This window comes from Silurus aristotelis (assembly GCF_946808225.1).
Source record: "Silurus aristotelis genome assembly, chromosome: 3".
NCBI classification, from domain to species: Eukaryota; Metazoa; Chordata; class Actinopteri; order Siluriformes; family Siluridae; genus Silurus; species Silurus aristotelis.
In genome coordinates, this window is record NC_139576.1 from 28,649,838 (window position 1) to 28,666,396 (window position 16,559).

General features: G+C 41.2%; 1 long non-coding RNA gene across 2 annotated transcripts in view; it reads right to left on the bottom strand.

Annotated features, from left to right (window-relative positions):
- LOC310724085 overlaps positions 1 to 15,331 on the bottom strand; it is a 30,264-nt gene extending 14,933 nt beyond the window's left edge. For both annotated transcript variants that reach the window (XR_014532913.1, XR_014532914.1), the window contains exons 1-2: positions 15,109 to 15,331; positions 14,151 to 14,207 (exon numbers count right to left, since the gene is read on the bottom strand). This is a non-coding gene — a long non-coding RNA (uncharacterized lncRNA). The remainder of the gene's footprint in view (positions 1 to 14,150; positions 14,208 to 15,108) is intronic.
- Between the last annotated feature and the right edge of the window lie 1,228 nt (positions 15,332 to 16,559).

Genomic DNA, 16,559 nt, shown 5'->3' on the forward strand with positions numbered 1-16,559 from the left:
CTATAGTCGTTCACGATACTAGATAAAATGGTCTGTGCAATGTTACCCTGAGGAGCATCCCGACGTCGTCTTGACCTAAACAGGTCATTTAAGCGGGTCTCATTTACCGCCATAACAATGAGACGTCCTTCTAGAACTACTGGAGCGCAAAGACCATGCCACAGGCTAGGTAGAACCTGCAGCACTTCACTTCCTCCGCAGAACCAAAATATGTCCGCTAAGGGCAGTGTGCCCATCCTCAAGTTCGGGACATGAAACTGTCTACGTGCATTAATGTCACATTTTTGTGTGGAGGAATTACAAGACTGTCTTAAGTTAAGTATGTGGAACGTTGCGTCAATCTGTTGTACACATGCCTTGTCAGGTAATTAACCTACAGTAATTACTCCTTTTGCGCGAAGGCACAATGGGAAAGTTAGTTCTGGGTGCACAATCACCCGCAAGTCATCATTACTGAGTGTGGCTAGGGGCTGATATTCGCATGAAGCACTACGGGAGCGCATCCATGTGGCTCCATAATTTTCAGCGGCTGAACCCAATAAACATATTGCTGGACAGAGATGAGTGGTATCATAGGGTTCTTTGTCGCATGCCTCTAACCCTACTGTTGGCATAACACGAGGTGGGCGACGAGATCTTCTGTCGCATACAATACATGTAGAGTTAGGCACTGCTGCACGTCCTGACTCTTCCAGCCATTGTCTGTACAGGTTAAGGTTTGGCTGAATATTTGTAGTTTCTGCATATTGCTTTACTGATGTTACGTTGATCCTTTCAGTGCATCTAACACAAATTGGGGCTTTTGAATTGGAGGGATAGGTGGGGTTCTTGTATCTAAAACTAAGTTGTATTCTAGGTAGGTTCATCCCTTCTTGCCAGTTAGGGACATATACAAAAATCTTATATAGATCAGTCCCATACACTAGAGACTCTACTGAGGTTCTTTCGAACGTGCCATGTGGGAGACCTACTTGGGGAAAACCGTAGAACCATAAAAGCGTGATAGCAACACAACTGCGGGAGCCTGCCATACGAGAGACAACTCTGAGAGGTACTCCTGTGACCACTATAATGTCTGTTCCTTTATCTGTGTCGGTCATTCGAGCCTCAAGTCTCATCTCGTATTCGGGAGTGTCTGTTGTTTCTGTTGAGTTACAAGGATGAGCTAGGGATATAGTATATGTTACAAATATATGTTGTGCAGTTGCAGGAAAGAATGGTAGGACCTTGGTGTTATTCAAAACACCCAGTGCACACCGGAATTGGTCTGCAAGCACGTTTCTTGCCAAATATACAGAAACTCTAGCAGCTTCTGCTGAAGTGAGACTGGTTTTAGCGTGGTGATCTAGGGACCATAGAGGTTTAGATCTCTTGTATCTGTGTGTGGACATGTTGCGACTTTCTGGGCATGCTGCGGGCTGAGAGCAGTTATTTAGAGAAATGTTAGACAAAGGGACTGATACATCTGCTGGATGATGTAGATATCGGTCAAGGGAAATGTAAGTGCAAATGAACCATACTACTAAAGCCATGACAAGTACCGCCCAGTCTCTTTTGGTGGGGTGAGTCTGTTTGGGTTTTGGGGAACTCTCCATCATGGTTCCACAGGTAGATTGATATCTAGGTCTACTAGATCTTGTAGATTAAGGGTGCCAAACTGTTCAGGTGGAATGAGAGTGTTTTCGTCACTGTCTAGTAGTCTATGAACAGTCTCTTCCAGTTTGTCAGAATCTATTGTCTCGTGCTGTGGTTGTGAATCAACCTGATATTAGCACCCTGCCTTCGGTTCCCCTTCAACTGGTCGTGGCTGTTTGGTTTTGGCACGTGTTCTGTAGGCTGGCCCTCTGTCTTGAGCTGGGCCAGCGCTGTCGTCGTCGCTTTCTGAGTCGTCAGAGTGGGCACAGTGTGCCAACTCAGCCTGAGATTTCCTCCACTTTGGTCCTTTCACTGCAGCTCTGCAACAATGGTTAAGGTGATACCAGTGTTCCTTACCTTCGACCTTGACTGCGGTAGGAGTCGCTAATACCACCTTGAATGGGCCTTCACGTCGTGGCTCACTCCAGTGTTTTCTTTTGAACACTTTGATGTACACGTAATCAGCTGGTTGCACCTGCTGCAGTGGCTCATCAACATGTGCTCCGTGTGTGGCTTCACAGACCTGTGAATATAAAGTTCTGTGTATTTGCGTCAGATGTTTGCAATAACTAGACATGTCTGCTTCAAGTTGGTCAAGTGAGGAGCCTGTGTAAGGTCCTTGTGTAAAAGCGACTGGCATGGGTCGTCCAGTCAGCAGTTCATGTGGTGTCAGGTGTGTATTGCGATTTGTTTGAGAGCGCATTTTCATCAATGCCAGTGGAAGAGCCTGCACCCAATTCAAATCTGTGCTAGCACAAATTTTTGCTATTTTCTCCTTCAACACACCATTTGCCCGTTCAACCATTCCCTGTGATTGTGGATGGTAAACACACCCCATTCTTTGCTTGATACACAAAGCTTCTGAAAATGCCTTGATCACATTATTCACAAAATGTGGTCCATTGTCAGAGCTCAACTTATCAGGTATCCCGAACCTTGGAATTACTTCCCTGATCAAAAACTTAGCCACAGTCTTTGCGTCATTCTTGGCAGTAGCTGTTGCTTCTACCCATCTACTAAAACGATCTATTACTACCAAGATATATCTTTTCCCTTCCTTCCTGTCTGCCATGTCCACAAAGTCCATCATCAAATGTCGAAACGGTCCCCTTGGTTCAGGAATGTGACTGATTGGTGCTGTGAAATGTTTTCTGACATTACGTGCTGCACATAGCTCACAGGACCTCAGGAATTTGTCCACCATACTGGCCAGATATGGCGACCACCAATTCCTTCGGATTGTGTCTATTGTCTCCCTACGATTACAGTGATCTACCCCATGTGAATCAGCAATGAGCCTCGGTAGAAAAGCTAGCGGTGCCACCCACACTCCATCAACACTTCTCCATAACCCTGTGTTGGGGTCTTGTACTGCACCCCGTTTCTTCCACTTCTCTTTCTCTTCCCCACTTGCTAAATCCTGATATTCTCCAAGATCTTCTTCTGTTACCTGCCCTCTTACTTCCTCATGCTCTCCTTCCTGCATCATCACTTTCACACAGTCTTCGCCTACCGCTGCTTTTTTAGCTGCCTCATCTGCTGCTGCATTACCTCTACTAATCATCTCCCCATCAGATTTGTGGGCTTTACATTTCACAATGGCTAATGCTTTTGGAAGCATCATTGCTTTGAGCAAATCAGAAATTGCGGGACCATGCAAAATGGATGATCCATCAGCTCTCTGGAAACCTCTTTGTTCCCAGATGGGTCCAAATGTGTGACATACCCCATGTGCATAAATTGAATCAGTGTAAATAGTACACTTTCCCCCTGCTCCTAGTCTACATGCTGCTGCTAAAGCTTTTATTTCTGCCAATTGGGCAGAGCAAGGTTGTGGCACACTTACACTAGCTAGTACTCGAAATGAGTCATCTTCCTCATTGTGCATGACCACGGCATATCCTGCTTTATTGCCATCATTTGAGCGATAGCATGAACCATCCACAAACATGACAATTTGGGCATCTTGCAATGGTTGGTTCTCTAGGTCATCTCTGGCTTTTAGAAATTTCTCTGCCTCTGTAGTGCATTCATGGGGAATTCCCTCATCTGTCAAGACTACTTGATCAGCTGGATTATTTGTGAGGCATCTCTCAATTGTCAGTTCCGGTGCAGACAGAATTACGTCATACCCTGTTCTTCGTGCATTTGTGATTACAAACTTTTGACTTGTCAGCAGAGCATGTAATGCATGAGAAGTGTACAGGGTCACTGGATGACCCATCGTGATTGTTGATGCTTTCTGATAGGCAAATGCTGCGGCTGCCAATCCTCTGTAACAAGGTGGCATGCCTTTTTCCACATTGTCAAGAGCTGTGCTATAGTATGCAATCGGCTTCTTCCCCATACTCTGTTGCTGTTGTGCTAAAATGGCTGACGCAAAACCTCGCCTTTCTGAGACATAGAGGTGAAATGGTTTTGTGTAGTCTGGACAGGCTAGTGCTGGGGCAGATTTTAGATCACTTTTGATTATTTCAAAGGCCTTTTTGCCTTCTTCTGTCCAGACCAGTCGTGCGCTAGATTTTGTCTGATCAGCTGCTTTCATCATGTCTCTGAGAGGTTGTGTTTTTAATGCAAAATCACAAATCCACGGTCTACTAAAACCAGCTAAACCAAAGAATGACAACATCTGTTGTACTGTTTGAGGTTGTGGTGTTTTCTGAATTGCTTCTACATGTGAGGGTGAGATTTTGCGTGTAGTGCCTTCGAGCACTCTACCCAAATATTCTACCTTTTGTTGGCAGAATTGCAATTTTTCCTTACTGACCTTGTGTCCATTATGAGCTAGGGTTTCCAGGACCTTTAACGAGTCCTTCATGCACTGTTCTTTAGTTTGACTACAAATTAGTAGGTCGTCCACATATTGGAGTAAACTGCTTTGAATGTCTAGATCTGCCAGATCTCGTGCTAACACCTGGTTAAAAATTGACGGACTTTCACAATACCCTTGTGGCAGACGCGTGTAGGTGTATTGTTTTCCCCCATATGTAAATGCAAACAGGAACTGAGACTCAGGGTGCAAAGGTACACTAAAAAATGCTGAGCATAAATCAATCACAGTGTACCATTTAGTCCCTTCGGGGATGTTTGTTAACAAAGTGTGTGGATCAGGTACTACAGGATTTTCTGCTACCACCACACGATTTACTGGTCTTAAATCATGGACCAATCTCCATTTGTCTGAATTAGGTTTTCTGACCGGAAAAATGGGTGTGTTGCAAGGGCTGTTTGTTGGAATTAAGACTCCTGCTTCAACTAATCCCTCGATGGTTGGTCTTATCCCCTCTATCGCTTGTTGCGACAATGGGTACTGTTTCTGGTAAGGTAACTGCACACTGGGTTTTAATTGAATTTTCGCCAACCCTGATGACTTAACTAACCCTACATCTGTCTGATGTTTAGTCCATAACTTTTCCGGAATCTGTTTCAGTACCTGTTCTTTTTCTAGTCCAGTCTGTTCTACCTTCTGCTGCCATTGTCCAATTTGTCCTACTTGCGTTCTCACCTGCACCTGTTTGTTGATCAAAACGGTGTGAGCTACCACACTGTCTTCAGCTGTTAGTTTTATTTTGAGATATTTCCTGTCCAATGACACGCTCATATTTTCTCCTATTGGTATCCATTCAGTTTTCTGACTTGCTTCTCTGACCATTGGCCCTAAGTCTTTTGATTAAAAATTTTGCCTGATCATTAGGGAGACATGTGGAACAGAGTTCTCGACTGAATACCACTGTGCAATGTGGTCTGGTAGCTGTACTGTTGCAGCTATTCCTTGGGGACCAATGATCACGTTTTCTGCTTTGAGACTATACTGGTTTCCTTCTACATGTTCTCCCCACAAAGTCTCGTATTCTTCATCTTGTCCCCCATCATCATACCTTATTGTGCAATGCCATGGTTTCCTGGTTTCCACACATTCTGGACGCATGTTCGTGAACCATGTTTTCCAGTGGTCATACAGCTTGTGAATTTCTGAGGATGTCACATCGAGTTCCAGCCAATAGACTTTATCCAGTGTCTGTTGTTCTATTTTTCTTTCCACCATCACATACTGTTGAGCTAGGCATTCGGGAAGTTCGACCCACACTCCTGTAGGTCCACAGAAGATTTTTGCTCCTAGCTTGCATAATACATCTCTGCCTAATAGATTTGCTGGGGTATCAGGGGAATACAACAATGGTGCTTGTATTGTGATTCCTTCTACTGTTATGTCTTGTGGCTCTGTAAAATGCAAAGTTTGAGTTTTACCCGAGAAGCCTACTGTCTTTACTGCTTTGCGTGAGAGGGGGAGCTTAGAGCCTTCTTTTCCAATGCTTGTGAATGTTGCTCCTGTGTCAATCAAAAACGATGCTTGGAGCTGGTTACTTACATCCACCATTATGGTTGGTTCTTGTGCAGGGTACAGTGAGGTGGGGCACTGTACCAGCTCCCCCTCTGGCTTCTCTGGGCATCTTCACATGTTACCTTGAGGTGGCCCCGGAGGGCCGCCTCTAAAGTTTGCTTGAGTCTGTTGATTCTGCTGACTCTGGCCCATCCATGGTCCTGCCCAATTTCCGGGGTCTTGCCAACTTTGATTTTGTTGTTGGTTACCTTGCTGTTGTCTTATTGGATATGGGCAGTCTCTCATCATGTGGTTGGGATCTTGGCAGTTCCAGCATCTTCCTCCTCTCGGTGGTTGATAATTCCTTGGTCTTGGTTGAAACATTCCTCCTCTTCCTCTGCCTCTTCCTTGCCCCCACCCTCTGTTTTGTGGTGGATATTGTTGATATGTTGGATAGGCCATCATTGGTTGTCCCACGGGCATTAGTTGCTGATTTCCTTGATCTGGTATGTTTTGACCAGCTGAATCCTTCTGTGTATTTGTTGGTACCATCATGACTGCTGCTTGTTTAGCTGAACTTTTCTCTTCTTTGCGTTTTTCTTGTTTGCTCCGTGTTATCTCTCCAAGCTGTGCTTTGTGCAGCAATGTTATTAAATCTTCTGCTGCCTGTTTATTTGCTTCTTTCTTTTTCCTATACATTTCCACAGCATGTGTGACATTTGCCTGGAAAGCTGCCCAGGGCAAGGCGTTAAGTCCCACAACTGACTCAAGTTTTTCTTGTACTTCGCTTGGAAGTGCCCTCTTTAACATTATCTTGAACAATGTGATGTTAGCCGTTGTCTCATCCCATGCTGACCCCATCTCTTCGGCCCATGCTTTCTGTAATTTAAGAATAAAGGCAACAGCCCCCTCTTTTTCGTCCATTTTTAGGTTTTCTACCTTGGTTAAATCAGATTGAGTTGGGTATGCAGAGCGAAGTGCATTCCATACGTCATTTCTTTTCACTCCGAATGTCCAACGATCATACTTTTGATCCTTCCCCACTTCTCCTAGGTGTGCCTGATCCAATATTTCTATCATTTTAGCTTTTCCCAATGACTGTGTCAAAATTGCCTTGATATCTCCCATAGCCAGCATTTGTCCCATAGTCTGTTCTTCAAAGCGTGTTATCCATCTTTGTGCTCCTTCACATATGTTAGGCAGTCTGCTTATTAGTCCCGTAAGATCCATAAATGACCATGGTGTGTATACTGAGTCTGTGCCTTTTATAATGACTGGCATCATGCAAGGATTTTCGGTATTTAGTACTTATCCTTTCTTCTTCTTCCATGCTTTCCTCTTCATCATCATGATTCTTTCTTTGTACTTGTGACCTTGTCATTCTGTGTTCTTGTGGAAAGTTCGTTGTTGTTTCTCTTGTTTTCTTCTGACTTTCCTTTCTTCCGGCCTTGACGTTGGTTTTTGGCTGATTCATTGACAGTTGAAGTTGTAGCTCATCAATATATTGTTGGCACTGGTCCATTCTTTCTGAGCTTTTCTGTTCTGCTCTCTGTATTTCTGCCTCGAGTTGGGCATTTTCGTGTTGGTATAGCTTCACCTTTAATTGATGATTTTCACCTGTCACTTTCGTTATAATCTCCTTTGTCTGGCTCATTTCCCTTTGAGTGTCTTTTAGGATTTCTTCCATTTTTTCCATCCTCTTTTGGGTGTCTGCCAGTTCTTGTCTGTTTGCTGCATTTTCTTTTTCATGAAATGTCATTTCTTCCTGCAGAGTTTTTACCTCTGTGTGCAGTGGATCACTTTTCTGTGGCATTCTTGGCGTCATTTCCAATATTCCGTGAACATGCACTTTTTCCCCTCTTTCTGGGTTCAGAATAATAAACTCTTCTTCTTCCTTGCATTCTTCTCCTGAGTTTGAATCTTCTTTGCTTTCTTTTTTGTTTCTGAGGTCTGAAAGAGAGGTGGCTTTGCTTAGTCTTTCTTGTACTTTAGGGGTGCTTTCACCCCTTGTATGTCTTAGTGGCTGCTTTTTCTGGCAATGTCTTTGATTCTGGTCATACTCAGGCGGTTCCAATTCCTCTCGCTCTCTCTCCCATTCTTCAGGTGGGATATCTAGATCATAATCGTGTTCATAGTCATATCTCCCTTCGTTGCCGCTTTCTTCATCATTCCCCTCCTCTTCATCAGGAGTCTGAAATAACACTCTATTTGTTTGTCTTGCTCTTTCCTTGTTTATCTTGTTGTCTGGAGCTGGAAGTTCCATCCTCCCTTTAATCCGTCCTCCTGTTATGTCTAGTTGTATGTCATGATACTCTTTCTTTAGTACTGGGTAGAAGCTAATCACCTCATGCTTCTTTGCTTCAGCATATGGAGGTGGTTTTTTCTGTTCCTCAAACTCCTCCAATGGTGGGGCTGAGGCCTTCTCTGACCCTTTTCCCTCTTTACTTCCTGTTCCTTTCTCTGTCTTTTCCTTGTGTACTTTTAGCATTTCCCCCTCATGCTCAAACCACTCAATGATGTCTAATTTCCGTTTTGTCTTTTCCTTCTTTTCTTTCTTTATTTCTCCCCAATTTCTTATTCTGGTCTTCATTACATCACACTTTTCTTTATTAAATGTTCCCTCTTCTGGCCATTGCAAATCCCCAGTTGTCAGGTCTTTCCATTTTTTCATGTATTTTTTTATCTCCTTTTCAGCCCCTTTATGCCTTATAATTATCACATCCACAGGTGTGATTGGAGATTCCTCCGTACTCATGATGCACCCTTGTCTCGCTCTGTGTGCTTCTCTACGGTGGCCTGGGTTTCTATTTTGAGCAGACCACTTTAGGTAGACGTTTATTCGTCTCACTGTTTTACAAGGTCGTGTTGGATTTTTCCGGCTTTGTCCACTTAACGAGTTGATTTTATCAACTAGAATTGAGGTGGCTGCACCTCTTTCCCACACTACCTCTTTAGGCTCTACTACAACAGTTGCTGTCAGTCCCGAGCAATAATTAGATTGTTCAGGTACTTCTGCATTTAATTCTATCAATGGTTCTTCGTCTTCACTGTTTGGGTCTGCTATGAAATCAAACAGGTGTATCACTGCTTTACTAGGTGTAGGGGCTTCCACTAGGGTGCGCAATACTGGGCTTAACAGTTGGGGTTTCCAGATGCTTCTTATTTTTTCATACCAGTTTTCCTCTGGAAATATCTGGTGTAATACCTCTATACCATGTAAACGTGTAATAGCCCACAATTTGTCTTGTATCTGCTTCTCTGTCTGTCTCCTCTCTATACCGTTTCTATCTTTGTATGTCCTTTCGTCCCAAAAATGGGTTCTAAGTCCGTTCGTTTCTATCTCTATGTCCATCAAGTTCACGCATTTATTTTGCTATATTCCCTTTATTTTATTTACTTGTTTATTTATTTATTTATTCTTTATTCAATCGCGCTGCGTGTGTGTGTGTGTGTGTGTACTATGCTCCGTGCGCCTATGCGCATGCGCACCCTCCCTCGTGCGCTCCGTGTCTGTATGCGCGTGCCCGCGCCCCCTCCTTTTGTGCTCCTTCTCTCGTCCACGCGCAGCTCTCCTGTACTTCTAATGTGTGCGCGTATATATCATACTATTTTATTAATAATACAGATATGACAATAATACAAGTATAATCACAATTTCATCTACAGACAGCACACAAGCATTCATAGAAATACACTCTTCAATCCGGCTTTCACAAACACACTCTTTACAAATACTATGACAACAAAATATTTACACACTGCAGTTAACACAACGTACATGTACCCATGGCCATCACTTCATATCCTCGGGTCCCACCCCGTACTCATTACAGTGACTCTCCGAGCCTTTTTACTCTTATACTAACAACTCACAACCTTTTAAATGTACCCTTTCCACACCAGTTTGCGAATCTGGATCCCCTAGTAAAGACCTATGGTATCTTATCCTGTTTTTAGACCATATGAGAAGTGTTATCTTCTCACACCGGGACTTGAACCCGAATCACCAAGGCTTCACCTTTGGGTCTACGCGATTTCGGTCTGCATAGTCTGCAACCTATTAGACCATATGGAAAGTCTAACAGACTAAGGTACAAATAATTAGCCGTAGTTCTACGTGGGTCCCACCCTGCGCCTCTTATACGCAGTGACTCTCCACCTTTTCAACTTTATTTCATGTGGGTCCCACCCTGCGCCTCTTATACGCAGTGACTCTCCACCTTTTCAACTTTATTTCATGTTTGCTTTTTCTCATCCAACACTAAATTTTTTTCCACCCAATAGTTCTTGGACCCTAGGTCAGCAGTCTATACCCTCCCCGGGGCCGACAACCCTATGGGCATACAGTTACTAATCACAGACTTTGAGTATAACAGGTGTCTGCTTACCTTTTTCTCTGAATCTTGTTGTCAGCGGCTGCAGCCCACAGAATGTTCGGTCCCCTGTTCAGGTTTTCGACCTTTACGCTGACCTTCAGGGCCCCACGTTGGGCGCCATTAAATATGTCGGAACTCAGAGCCCGTCTCTGAGGCGACACATCGAGGGTGGATTCTTTTGTTCAGAAGATTCCCAATAATGCTCAGCCAACTCTAGAAAAACTTAAATATAATAGACACAAACTGCCAATGAAGGATCCTCAGTCTCAGATGAGTAAAAGCAAAGTTCTTTATTCCATACACGTTCCAATGAGCTCAATAGAAGATGGGTACCTCACATCAAAATGAACAGCACATCAAAAATGATAGAGCACGCCAAAGTGAGGAAGTACAAGTACTGTCTGTTTCACGCTTGTAGCCACCGTATCTTTCTATTTTTTCTAATTTCTTCACCTTGAGTAATTCCCCTTATTTTCCGATCTTGCCCTCTTTTTTTCAATTCCCCTTATCTTTGACCTTGGTGCTTATTCCTCCAAACAACACCATATTTGGAGTTCCTGTTTTTTCCCAATTCCCCTTATATTCGGCCTTTTCCTTGATTTTATATAAAAAAAAATAAGTGAGTATAAAGCCCTTATTTTTCTGGATCCAACCATACGCTGTTTTCAGTCCTCCAAGTGTGAACACCATTTTTGCGGCCTATTTTGTCTTCCTGCACCTGCAATGGGTAAGTGTTATGCTTTACTCTTTTTATAATGCTGTTTGCTATTCTACATTTATTGAATTGAGTTATCTCAGTGTATTAGATTGTCTGTATACATGTGCTTGATTATATTATTTTATTTGATAGCTGCAAGTGCCCAGGTTATATTTTAATTGTGCATTCTGAACCGATTGTTGCATAGTATATAGAATTTTCTCTTGAATGTGTGTTATCCTTTGCCTACACCTAGCAGTCACCGTGATGTTACCCTGTCTAACATCTTATCTCTGTTGGTCTCTTTTGCTCAGCTCCGCCACGCAAACGTTCTGGAATATCTCCAATGGGTCTTCTTCGCAGACAATACCGCCAGTTCCAGCTCTCCTCACTTGCTGCTGAGCTTGCTCATTTCCTTGAACAACTCTCTGGCCTAACTGTTCCAGCGAATCCCTATCTGCCTCCTCGCATAGTGCAGAGCACTGCTACGCGTGACATGGGCACACAGACCTCTCCTGATCTCTCTGCTACCCGCTATCGAGCTTATGATGACAACTGCAGTGAAGGCTCCTGTCCCCCACCGTTTTCTCTCTATCCCTCACACTGGTCTCCCAATGATTATTCCCCTACATCTCCTGCGCCAAACCAACGTGCTCCTGTGCCTTCACCCGGCCTTGGGCCAAGCTACTCCTTCATGTCTCCTGCAGCTGCAGCAGCCCACCCGCCTTGCTATCCCAATAAAAATGCTTAAAACTCCCTCAAGGTCGCTTTCTGTCCTTCTTTATCTATTCCACACACTTATAACATTCAGTCAGAGAAGCTATCCTACTCACACATGTAAATATCTTATTATTACTATTTTATACTTGGTGTAAATAAAGACTTGATTAACATATAGTTAAATAGGTGTAAATAAAGACTTGATTAACATATAGTTAAATAGGTGTAAATAAATACTTGATTAACATATAGTTAAATAGGTGTTATCAAAACTACTTCTATTGTATCTAATAAGTTCTATATTTGATTTAGGTTATTTTTTGTTGGATTAATGTTAGTTTGATTATAACATCCGCTAGATAAGGTTGATTAAAATTATTTCTCGACAAGAGGAGAGTGCAGAGTTCCAAGATGCAGAACCACTTATGGTCAACATTCGTTCTTTTATAAAGCAGCAAGCCTTTGGAACACTCTTCCAGATGATATTATTTTATGTACAAACTATAGCACATTTACACTTCTAACCAAACAGTGGCTATTAGCAAAGCAAACGTGTAAGCACGTTTGACTGTGATATGAACAATAGACTGTAGACTGTGAGTGAGTGAGTGCTAGATTCATGAAGTGGAGAGTGTTTTTATGATGTGAGTGAAGTAAGGTTTTTCTTGTATAGATTCTGTTAAATTATGAAGTGGAGAGTGTTTTGTGATTTTATTGATGTGAGTGAAATAATGTTTCCATGTATGATACTGTATGTATTTCATGACCTTTTGCAAATGTAACATCTCTCTAGGGACTGCAGGTGGAAATTAGCATTTTTTTGCTATAACCTGGCACATGACATCTCTTCTTTCTTAGACTAATGTTCTCTGTGCATTGTCCCTGATTAAGTACAAATAAACTAATTAAAAATTTTAGTTTCTGACTTAAAATCATATAGGAATGAGACAGGCCAATTTCATGGGCATTTTGAAAGTCCTCAATGATGGTCTGTATTGTACTGGATAGCAGCAACAACTTGTCTTGTAATTTAACATACAGAAGGGCAAGGTTTTGTAAATAGATAGTTTCATCCACAGCAAATTCCCTTTCTGGCTCAGTATCTTCCACAAGGAAAGTATCAGAACATGGCTGACTACACGGACTACCAGGCTTAGTAGGATCAGACACACATAAAAAGGCGTGATCTAGATCTCTATGTTTCCTTGAAAAATGCAAGGCTAAAGAGGATGCAACGGTAAAGCTGCAATCACAACCTCTGACTGGGCATTTTATTTCTAAACCTTCCTGTATGTGTGACTTTAAATGTTTAATGAGGAAGCTTAGGTGTTACATGTAAATGTACAAAACTGAGCCACACATTTTAAGGGAGTTTCAAACCGCTTACAACGTTGCAAAGATGATCCATGCCCTGTATGCTCTCTATACATATGATATTTCAAAGCATTTGATTTGCGACATAGACGAGAGCATTCAGGCACACCGCAATGGTACAAGTCGGGAACATTACTATGCAGTTTTGAGTGTTGAATAAACTCAATTACTGTCTGAGACACATGTTCATATAAACTAAATTTACAGTTGAACATTGTGTTCGATTCAGTTTAAAAAAAAAAATAAAATACAGGGCTAACCAGATTTAAAAACTGATCTTGTTACTTAGGATATAGATGGCAGATTGCCCTAATAACTTAGTTAAGTTAATATATTTGGTTCACACACATGAAAGTTACTAAACTGAACAACCTAAAAGTTAAAAAACATCTTAAACATATTAGTTAAAGTATAAAACTAAGAGACAAGACAACTAGGGTGTCAACCCTAAAATGAACGATGGGTGTAACTTAGTTAGAAAGCTCACCACCCCCACTACTGCTCATAAATACAAACAAGATGATTTAAAGCCACTAATTATAAACATATAAATTACGTTTAGCTAAAAATCACAGTAGGCTAACGTTCGTGTACAGACACAAGAGTTTAGCTTAGTCTAACAGTGAGAACACTGCACATTTGTCAGTGAAAAAAAAAAATAATAATTTGGCAGTGGAATTTTTCTGAGACAAGACAATCGAATTATTATTCTTTCTTTTTATTAAGATTATTATTATTATTATTATTATTATTATTATTATTATTATTATTATTATTATTATTTTTAAATGTTCAAAATTGACATGCGCACTTGATTTTTTATTTAAGGAGACAGATAGCGGCTGCTCTGTACCTCTCTCACACACAGCTAAAGTAACAAGTTTAAAATGAATTTACTTTTGCCCTAATTCACGACACGACAACCTGGTTTCACTGAAACCGGGCATATAACATTCATTTTTCTATCTGATAATAACAGCCATAATGTCTAATTTATACACATTCAGGCCACAGAATACCGTTTTACCTCACAACTTTATTCCCCAGTGGTTAACTTACATCTGTGAGATGCCGTGGGAAGAACCTACAGTAAAGAAAGAGAGAATGTTGTAAGCACCAAGAAAAGCTTAACAGATAATGTTATTTTTTAAAATAAGGCTTAAAATATGGTCTCACAGTGCAGTACACTTAACACAGTACACTTAACACAGTACATGTAACACTTAACACATAACACTTAACACAAAACACTTAACACAGTACACTTAACACAGTACACTCAACACATTACACTCAACACGTTACACTTAACACAGTACACTCAACACATTACACTTAACACTTAACACAGTACACTTAACACAGTACACGTAACACATTACACTTAACACAGTACACTTAACACAGTGCACTTAACACAGTGCACTTAACACAATACACTTAACACTTAACACAGTACACTCAACACATTACACTTAACACTCAACACATTACACTTACCACTTAACACAGTACACGTAACACATTACACTTAACACATTACACTTAACACAGTACACTTAACACAGTACACTTAACACAGTGCACTTAACACAATACACTTAACATTTACCACAGTACACTTAACACAGTGCACTTACCACAATACACTTAACACAGTACACTTTACACAATACACTTAACACTTAACACAGTACACTTAACACAGTGCACTTAACACAGTGCACTTAACACAATACACTTAACACTTAACACAGTACACTTAATACAGTACACTTAACACAGTACACTTAACACAGTACACTTACCACTTAACACAGCACACTTAACACTGTACACTTAACACTTCACAGTACACTTAACACAGTACACGTAACACAGTACACTTAACAAAATTTGGCTGATACTTCATGCACTATCACATATATATATATATATAAAAAAATCTGTAATTTAATTGACAAATTTGGACATTTTAAAATTACCACTGAATCCGCTGAGATGAGAGAACTCAAAGATAGCGCCAGCGCGGAAGGAAAGTCACAGCCGCGTCCTGTGATTTCGCTGATGGCATTATTTTCACAATAAAAGCCTCAACACTGTACTATATTGTGAAATGTCACAATTAATGCCTGTGAAATGCTAATAATGTATGCTACTGTGAAATATTACTGTTACATCTTGTGAAATCCCTTAATTTTTTTACAATGCAGGCAATAATCAATAAACAAATGTCACATATAAAACAAATAATAGAAAAAGTTACATAACATGATCAGCATAAAACTGAATATTTTAGCAATACAGTTTACTAAGGAAATGTTAAATAATCACTATACCTGGCAATGGAGACACACAGAGACTGTGTGGGAAGTTCTGACTATCGAATGCTTCCCTGAGTGTTTCGCCAAATTTCCTTAAATACCCAAACACTTGTGAATTCAAAGTTATAAAAGCTTTGCACACCCTTTCTTGGGACAGGATGTGACCTAAAAAACCAAATGTCACCTAGACCACCTGGTAAGGATCTTCTCTGGGGCAACCCTTATGTCAGTAGGACAGAATTTCCCCAAACCTGGGGTCTGGTCTACTGATATGGGACTGAGATCATATTTCCAATCACACTGAGACCTTTAAAATGATACTAAACATGTGAAGGTAAAATGTATACATTCCTAAAATGTAATTACTGCATTATGTAAGTAAAGTAGCTTAAATTCCGGGACCTTCTCAGACACCTTTCCATGATCCGGCCATCTCGCCAGGAGAGAAAGAGGGGGCTCAAGGATGGGTGACTGGGCAGCTGAACAAATGGCTTTCTCTCCTCAGATAAAAGAGATCCTCTCCTCAGATTAGAAGGTTTATTGTTTTGTTGCATGTTAGTTCTCGGGGGCTGGCCTCATGAAGTTGCATGGCAGTTCTCAGGGTCTGGTACCGTGAACAGATCTGACCATCCTTACATATTTATATTGGTGCATGATGTAAAGCAAATATAGATAATAGATAATTATAACAATGCGTAGTATTACAGAGAGAGAGAGAGAGAGAGAGGCATTTCACATATGGGAGTCAATACCATTTTACTAAAGCAAGAAACCCAGCTAAGACAACTACAAACCTCTACACTAAAACGGCAACTGTGCCACCTACATTATCTGGAGCAGTTTAGAATCAATATTTGTCTATAATAAAATGACAAAAACAATAAAATACAACCTACTCACCAGAGATGCATACTAATAATTCACATAGCTCCTCAGAGGCTCTAAGCCAGTGGTACTGCTCATATTTGCTGGTCTGGAAGTGGTGAACAAACCCTTTCCTGGGCTGAGACAAGCTAGCTAGCTTCAGGGTTGGCCGACCTCTCCTCACAATGTATAACTTTTCTGGAAAATTGACTTTTAAATATGTCCAAGACTAAATAAATGTATCTTCC